Here is an 8811-nt window from a genome sequence, read left to right as displayed (position 1 = left end):
TTAAAAAATGGGTCAGGGTGGCTCCTACCTACTCAGGAGGCTGATTAAGCAGGATCACTTGAGCCCAGAGTTTGAGAGCAGCCTAGGCCACATAGACTCTCTCTCAAACAAACAAAAATCTGAACTACAGAGGTATAGACCCTATGTGGTAGTGGGAGAAATATAAATCTAATAAAAACAAGAGAAGAAAGAAAATAATTACAAGTTGAAGTAAATGTTATGATGAAAACTGACAAGAGATAGATAATACCATGGTGATAAGAGTTTAGGCATATAATACCTGATTTTAAACATACTATAGAGCCATAGTCAGAAAAATAGCATGGATTTGGGATAGAAACAGACAGATATATCCATGGAACAGAATAGAGGACCAGAAAATAAATTTATGCACTTGAGCCAGATTCTTGACAAAGATGCTAAAAAATATAAGTTGGAGAAAAAGTAGCCTCTGAAAGAAATGGTTCTTGATAAACCAGATATCCACATGTAGTTTGAAAGTAGACCACTGTCCCCTTGAAGAAAAATCAAATAAAATGGATCAAAGATCTTAATGTAATACCTAGAACTCTGTCTGAAAATACTTATAGGGGAAAACATTTCAACATATTGGCTCAGGCAATGATTTTAATAATAGGACTCCAAACAGACAAGAATAAAAAGCAAAACTGACAATGGATTGCATGAAACTAAAAAGCTTTTTTTTTTCCATTTTCTTCTTTATGTACAGCCAAGAAAGCAATCAATGGAGTAAAGAAAATACCTATGGGGGAAAATTTTTTCCATCTATTCCTCTCACAGAGGATTAATATGTAGAGTCATAAAAAACTTAAAAAAACAAGTAATCCAATCAGTCAATGGGCAAATGATCTGATCAGAAACAAATGAAGTACAGATGGCCAATAAATACTTTATAAAAATGCTCAATTTGTTAGCTATCAGGGAAATGCAAATTTAACTACAATAAAATTCAATCTCCTTTACTTAGTAGTTATTATAAAAATTGATAAGTAAATAGCAAATGCTAGCAATGATTGAAAAAAAAATGGAACCCTTATACACTGTTGGTAGTAATGTAAATTAGTACAGCCACTATGGAAAAGAGTATGAAGGCTCTTCAAAAAGCTAAAAAGACACCTACCATATGATTCAGCTATCCCACTCCTGGATGTATATCTAAAATTCAGTGGCATACAAAAGAGATAACTGCACACTCGTGTTTATTGAGGCACTGTTCACAGTATCCAAGATAGAAATCAGCCCAGGTACACATCAACAAATGGACATAATGAATATATGGTGTATATACACAATAGAGTTTGAACCAACCATAAAGAATGAAATTATAAAATTTCAGGAAAGTGGATGAAATTGTAGAACATCATATTAAGTGAAATAAGTCAGACGCAGACAAGGATTGTATGCTCTTTCTACCAAAAAAAAAAAAGTGATCTGAAAGCAGAAGAGGAACCATTCAATTCAATTCAGGAAAAGGAAGGAGTTGGGAGAGGCAAGAGAGAGAGGGTGGACATGATCAATGCATAGTGAATTCATATAGAAAATGTCACAATGAATACCATCAGTTTGTGCAAGTAATGTATGTTATTTTTAAAAACTATAGGCTTTGGATCCCATTCCCACTTTGTCATTGACTGCCTTCATGGCCTTGGATAAATCATGTAACAGCTTCATGGCTTCATTTTCTTTTTTGAAAAGTCATTTTATGCAAATCTTTGTGAGAAACTTGAGAGAATTAAATGAGTTATTAAATGAAAAATTCTTATAATAGTGCCTGGCACATAGTAAGTACTCAATAAAAGTTAATTTTTATTTTTATTACTTACAGAGTTGATGTATGAATTAACAAACTTGTCAGGTAAGAATAAATGTAAAGCAAGGCAAATATGCCATTATTTTCCTTATACCCTGTGCTACAGAAATAGCAAACTAAAATTTGTCACACCATGCTGTGTCACCTGAGCTTAGAATGCCCTCCTAGTCCCACATTCCTTACATTCAGCCTTCTGAATCATCTTTCCTATTTAGGATCAGTCACCAGCTCCAAAAAGTCATGTCTGTCTCACTTTCCTCCCAGATAGCTTATCACACCTCTTTCTATATACATTCTATACATTACTGAATTTCATGTTCTGACACTGTTTTGTTTCCATGGTTCTCTCCCATAAGAAGCTGTAGAGTATCTCAAAGACACAGACTCAGTTTCATATGCATTTTTCAATTTCTACAAGATCTGTAGTGGCTAATGCTTAGTAGGTTTTCAAAAATTATTCATTGAATGATTGAATGGATAAATGAATTTTTTCATTGGCATCTTTCAAACATTTAGCAGTTACTCAAATGAGCAGATGAATTTGTGATGCAATGAAGAAAAAGTATGTAATAAAATTAGGTATGAGAAACAGTACTAAAACTGATTCCTACCTTTTTACAAAAACCATATTTAGTCTCCTTAACAACCCTGTTAGATATTTCCAATTATTATCCACATTTTCAGAAGTACAAAATGAGACTTGAAGAAGATTAAGCTGATTGTGCCAGATCATATTTATTTAATGTTTTTAAAATTATTTTTGCAATGCTGGGGATTAGACTAAGGGTTTAATGCATGCTTGGCAAATGTTCTACTACTGAGCCACATCCCTAACTACATATAGCTAATAAAACCATTTTTGGTTGCTATATACTAATTAAGCTTTTGTTAGCTATAGTGGCATTGTTTTAGAACCATGATATTCAAAATAGATTACGATAAAACAATAATAGAAATATTTTAATGTTTTATGGCTAAATAAACTTGGGAAATACTACACCCTGCTCTTGAAGGATGCACAATACACTTATCACATAACACTTTCAAAAGTTCTATAATAACAGATGTAATTGCTTTTCTTAATACGGCCTAGCCTAACTGACAGAAATTGGCATTTCATGGAACCAAGTGAGATTCAAAAAAAACTGTATTTCTGAGGAATATACTTTGGGCATGTGCTCACGAATCTTTGGAATCAAAGCAAACAGTTTTACATGATCATCTATAAAATGCTCCTTGATTTGAGAATGTTCCTGCCAAACTGGAATCATTTGGATAAATATATAGCTGTATGCAAGGAGAATATCTCAATTTATATGAGATGTTTATATCCATTTTTGAGTGTACTGCTTTCTGTTAAATTTTAAGTGAACATGCAAAGAGGGAAATGACTTTTACCACATTATCTATGTGCTTAGTGACAATGGCAATGCGGTACTTAAGGTAGAATATGCCTCTATCAAAAAAAGATCCCATCAAGGCTTTTAGCATTCATTCTTGTTCAAATTAAACAACTGATATTTATCCGTGCAATGAACTAATTTGTGTTTTAGGATGTTACATATTTTGGAAAAATGATATAAGGAATTACAATCACTTAGAAAATTCCATTAATGAAGAGAGTGAATTTGTAAAGATGTTATAACTTGGAGATTGTTGAATTTCTTGGCTTCACACTTTCAAATGAATATTGTCATATGATGTCATTGCCTGAGTTTAGTGTTATAACTACATTGCCAGTAAGTACTACTGTTTTAGTACTACTACTTTGCATTGAAAATGTGAGAAAGGAGTAGGTGCGGGCTGTATACCTAAATGATGCATTGCTCCAAGAGAAGGTCAAATTCTGGCATACTACATTGTAAAACTTAATATTTGAAAATGTCTGGACAATAGAAAATATAAGCACAAAGACTTAAAGAAAAAAAAATTGGTTACAGAGATATAAAGCAAGTAATTACAGTCCAGTTTAGATAAACACTCTGTACACATCCCTGGATACACAGATATACACAAACACACTCAGATCCTTTAGGGAATGAGGTCAGATATAAATAATTAAAATATTCTGAGTGTGGATAAAAGGGAATGGAAAAATATTAAAGCCATCAGATAAGCATCCATATCTGTGGATCATATGGTAAAAGGCAATTGCTAAAGTTTTGCTGAAATTTGCCTCTAACATGATAGTTATCAAAATTGGCTGTGGAAAAATCTAGCTCAGGTGCTATTGGAGACAAATATTTTACTATAATATTACTTAAATATATACAAAATAAGACTAGCTACTAAGTTATTCTGATAATGCTCAAAGTACTTTAAAGCAAAACATTTGTAATTAAATGATGATAAAAGTATAGTATCTATGGAAACAAGAGCACTGCACAAAAGATGATTATGATACTGACTGACACAGCCCCCATAGTTGTGCTTTACAAAGCCCATACTAAAAAGGATGGTGTGATGATTAAGAATCTGATTTTCTCTAAAGTAAGTGGTTATTGTTTCTAAATGGAAGATGATGAACAATTTAAATCTGTTATCTCAGAAGTTACCAAGTGGGGGTATTCAGAAATGAGTAAAAGCATTGTCCTTGTAACTAAATCTAGGTGCTGCTATAATCAACTTTTGTGACTTAGAGGACAGTGACCAATTATGCTAAATGGGTTTCAAGGACTTAAAATAGACTCAACTAATCAAGTCTATTATTATGGTTATTTTGTTTCTTTGTGTTAAATTTTTTGAGTTTTTTATTAGTTGTTTATGGACCTTCATTTTATTCATTTATGTGTATGAACAAACCCAGTGCTTCACACATGAGAGGCAAGCCTCTACTGGTGAGCCACAACCCAGCCCCATTTTTATATATCCTGGAGATTAATGCCTTATCTGTGGTGCAGGTAGCAAAGATTTTTCTCCCATTCTGTAGGCTCTCTTCATGCTCTTGATGGTTTCCTTTTTTTGTGAAGAAGCTTTTTAGTTTGATGTCATCATATTTTTTGATTATTGATCTTTACTTCTTGTGCTTTAGGAGGAAGTCAGTTTCTGAGCTGATATATTGGAGTGTTGTACTTACATTTTCTTATAGCAGGTGAAGGATTTCTAGTCTAATACCTAAGTCCTTGGTCTACTTTGAGTTGAGTTCTTTGCAGCATGAGAGAGAGGGGTTAAATTTGATTTTGTTACATATTGCATTCCAGTTTTCTTAGCACCATTTGTTGAAGAGGCTATCTTTTTTCTCCAATACATGTTTAATGGGGTCTTTGTCTAGTATGAGACACCTATATATTTGTGGGTTTGTTTCTGTGTCATCTATTCTGTTCCATTGGTCTTCTTTCCTGTTTTGGTGCCAATATCATGCTGTTTTTGTTACTATAGCTCTATAGTATAATTTAAGGTCTGGAGTTGTGATGTCTCCTGCTTTGCATTTGTAAGGATTGTTTTTGTAAGGATTTATTTATCCTGGGTTTCCTATTTTTCCAAATTAATTTCATGACTGCTTTTTCTTTGTCTATTTAGAACATCATTAAGATTTTGGTGGGAACTGCATTGAATCTTTATAGTGACTTTGGAAGCATATATATTTTAACAATATTAATTTTGCCTATCCACTAACATGGGAGGTCTTTCCAGATCCATGAACATGAGAGGTCTTTCCATCTCCTAAGGTTTTAATTTCTTCTTTAGTATTCTGTAGTTTTCATTGTAGAGGTCTTTCACTTCTTTTGCTAGATTGATTCCCAAGTATTTTAGTTTTGAGGCTATTGTAAAGGGGATACTTTTCCTAATTTCTCTGTTAGCTGATTTGTCGTTGAAGTATATGAACACAATTGATTTATGAGTGTTAATTTTGTCAAATTGATTCTGCATTTCTTCCCATTTCCTGGCCCTCTTCCCTCCCTGCCCCCCTCAATCTCATACTCTGCTGATCTTCCCTCTGTTTTTATATCAGATCACCTGATTTTCCCCCTAACTTTGCTCTAGATTCCACATATGAAAGAGAACATTCAATTTAGCAAGATGTTCTCTAGTTCTAGTTCCATCCATTTAATGGAAAATACCATACTTTTATTCTTCTTTATGGGTAATTAAACTCTCTCTCTCTCTCTCTCTCTCTCTCTCTCTCTCTCTCTCTCTCTCTCTTTCACACACACACACACACACAGACACACACACACACGTGTGTGTGTGTGTGTGTGTGTGTGTGTGTGTGTGTGTGTGTGTGTGATATTTTCTTTATCCATTCATCTGTTGAAGGGCATCTAGGTTGGTTTCATAACTTGACTATTGTGAGTTGTAATGGTATGAACATTAATGTGGTTGTATCACTATAGTGAGCTGATTTTAGTACTTCTGGATAAATACCATGGAGTGGGATAGCTGGGTCATATGGTAGTTCCATTATTTCAAGGACTTTCCACTCTGTTTTCTAGAGTGGTTTTACTAATGTGCCATCCCACCAACAATATTTAAATGTACTTTTCTTTTTCTGACAACCTCACCAGCATTTCTTTTTATTCCTATTCTTGATGATTGCCAATCTGATTGAAGTGAGATGAAACCTTAATGTTGCTTTGATTTGTATTCACTTGATTGTTAGAAATGTTGAACTTTTTTTCACATATTTGTCGGCCATTTTTTTCTTCTTTTGAAAAATGTTTCTTTAGTTCATTTGCCCATTTATTGATTGGGTTATTTGTTTTTATGGTGTTAAGCTTTTTGAATATGTATTTCCTCTATCAGAGGAATAGTTGACAGCTTGAAAGGTTTTTCTTCTCCCCATTCTGTAGCCTCTCTATTCACATTCCTGTTTCCTTTGCTGTGAAGAACTTTTTAATTTGATGTTGTCTCACTTATTAATTCTTAGTTTTATTTCTCATGCTTTTGGGTCTTGTTATGTAAGTCAGTGCTTGTGCCAATATGATGGAATGTTGGCCTTGTGTTTTCTTGTAGTAGTTACATGATTTCCACTCTAATCTTAAGTCTTTGATCCCTTTTGAATTGATATTTTTTTCAGGATGAAAGATAGGGATCTAATTTAATTCTTATACACGTGGATATCTAGTTTTCAATGCACCATTTGTCAAAAAGGCTGTCTTTTCCCCAACATATATTTTTGGCATTTTTGTCAAGTATCAGGTGGCTATTAGCATATGGGTTTGTGTTTGTGTCTTCTATTCTATTCATTTGTCTTCATGCCTGTTTTTATGCCAATACCATGCTAGTTTCGCTATTGTAGCTCTGTAGTATAAATTGAGAATCAGGTATTGTGATGCCTTTAAGCATCACTTTTCTTATTGAGAATTGCTTTGGCAATTCTGGGTCTCTTATTCTTCCAAATTAATTTAAGAACTGTTTTTTTTTTTTTTCAGTTCTGTGAAGAATGTCATTGGTATTTTGATGGAGACTGCATACAATGCATTATTATTAACTCTCATCACTATATGGTGTAATAGGTACAAAGCTTCATTTAGCGGAATATGTTTAGTTTAGAATATATTTTGATCATATATATTACTGGCATTTTGGGGCAGAATTAAAATTTAGTTATATTTAATTCATCTAAAGGTGTTTTTCACCCCATCTTCCAAAACGTTTTGAATTTACTTAATCATTAATCTCTTTCTTGAAGTTGTAACTTTATTGAAAATTCAGTTCTTGAAATGCATATTAAAACATGAATCCGTGATATAAATTAGCTTGTGATTTTATAAGCCTGTTGTATTCACATATGTACATAGGAAAGTTAAGTCAGACTCATTCCATTATCTTTCCTATTTCTATCCCTTCTCCTTCATTCCCCTTTGTATAATCCACTGAACTTTTGTTTTAACCCTCCTCTTCTTATTGTGGGATAGCTTCTGCATATCAGAGAGAACATTTGGCTTTTGTTTTTTGGGCATTGGCTTATTTTACTTAGCATGATATCCTCCAGAACCATCCACTTACAAGGAAATGTCATAAATCTTTGAAGAAGACAGTATATTGTGTTACTAATTTGGATTTAATATCCTGGTTAATTAATTAAGACATAAATTAATTTTAATAATAAAAAAAAAACATAGTAATACCTTTGTCATGAAAACAGAATCCTTACTGTAATGATTTGTGGATTACCTAGGAAAATTTGTCTTTACAAAAACAGATTTATTGAGGTATAATTAATACACAAAAGCTTCAAATAAAGAATTCAATTGATATGCTTTAGACATTCACATACTATGATACTATCACCATGGTAATAGACTTCAAAAATAAAAAAGGAAAGAAAAATTGGTTTTACCCCTTGAAATTGTACTTTTTGATATTATCAACCACAATAGCCCAATAGTCAGGATATTTTTCAGTTCTATGCCATTGGATTTATTTTGCTTTGGAAAAGTTTGACCTACACCTGAGCTCACCTAAATGCCTGCCATCTTAGTATCTTTGTTTCAACACTGTCATTAATAAATCTCATCTTTTGTATTAACCTGAACCCCCAGAAAGATTTACTGTCACTTCTTCTATGGTGACTTTTCTCATTGATGGGAAAGAAGATAAGATAAAGGCAAGGAAAAAAGTGTGATCCTTATACAAAATAATATCTTAGATTTTTTTCTCATTTCCATTTTTCTCTGAGATGTATTTACAGTTTGTATTTCTGGAAAGACTTTTTCATTACATGATGCATAAACATGAAGAATGTGTAGTGATATCCATTCTGTTTGTGGTTGGTTTGCTTTTTATGCCTATATTTTCTTGCCCTTGTCAATAAATAAAAGTGATTTTTGCAGTTTTCTTCACTGCCTTTTTATGAGTATAAAAAAGTACTTGTCCTTATTATTTTTCATAGATCTTTTAGTAAAGCAGTTGTCAAATAAAACCTTTCCACTCTGGGTTGTTGATTTTATGGTAACAACCAGAAGGTGGATGATTTTAATCATTTGACAACATATTAGGATGAAAGCAAAAAGTAATGGATATCTGCATGTCTTCAA

This window comes from Marmota flaviventris, chromosome Y (assembly GCF_047511675.1).
Source record: "Marmota flaviventris isolate mMarFla1 chromosome Y, mMarFla1.hap1, whole genome shotgun sequence".
NCBI lineage: Eukaryota > Metazoa > Chordata > Mammalia > Rodentia > Sciuridae > Marmota > Marmota flaviventris.
The sequence above is the reverse complement of the archived record's forward strand: the minus strand, read 5'-3'. Positions refer to the sequence as shown.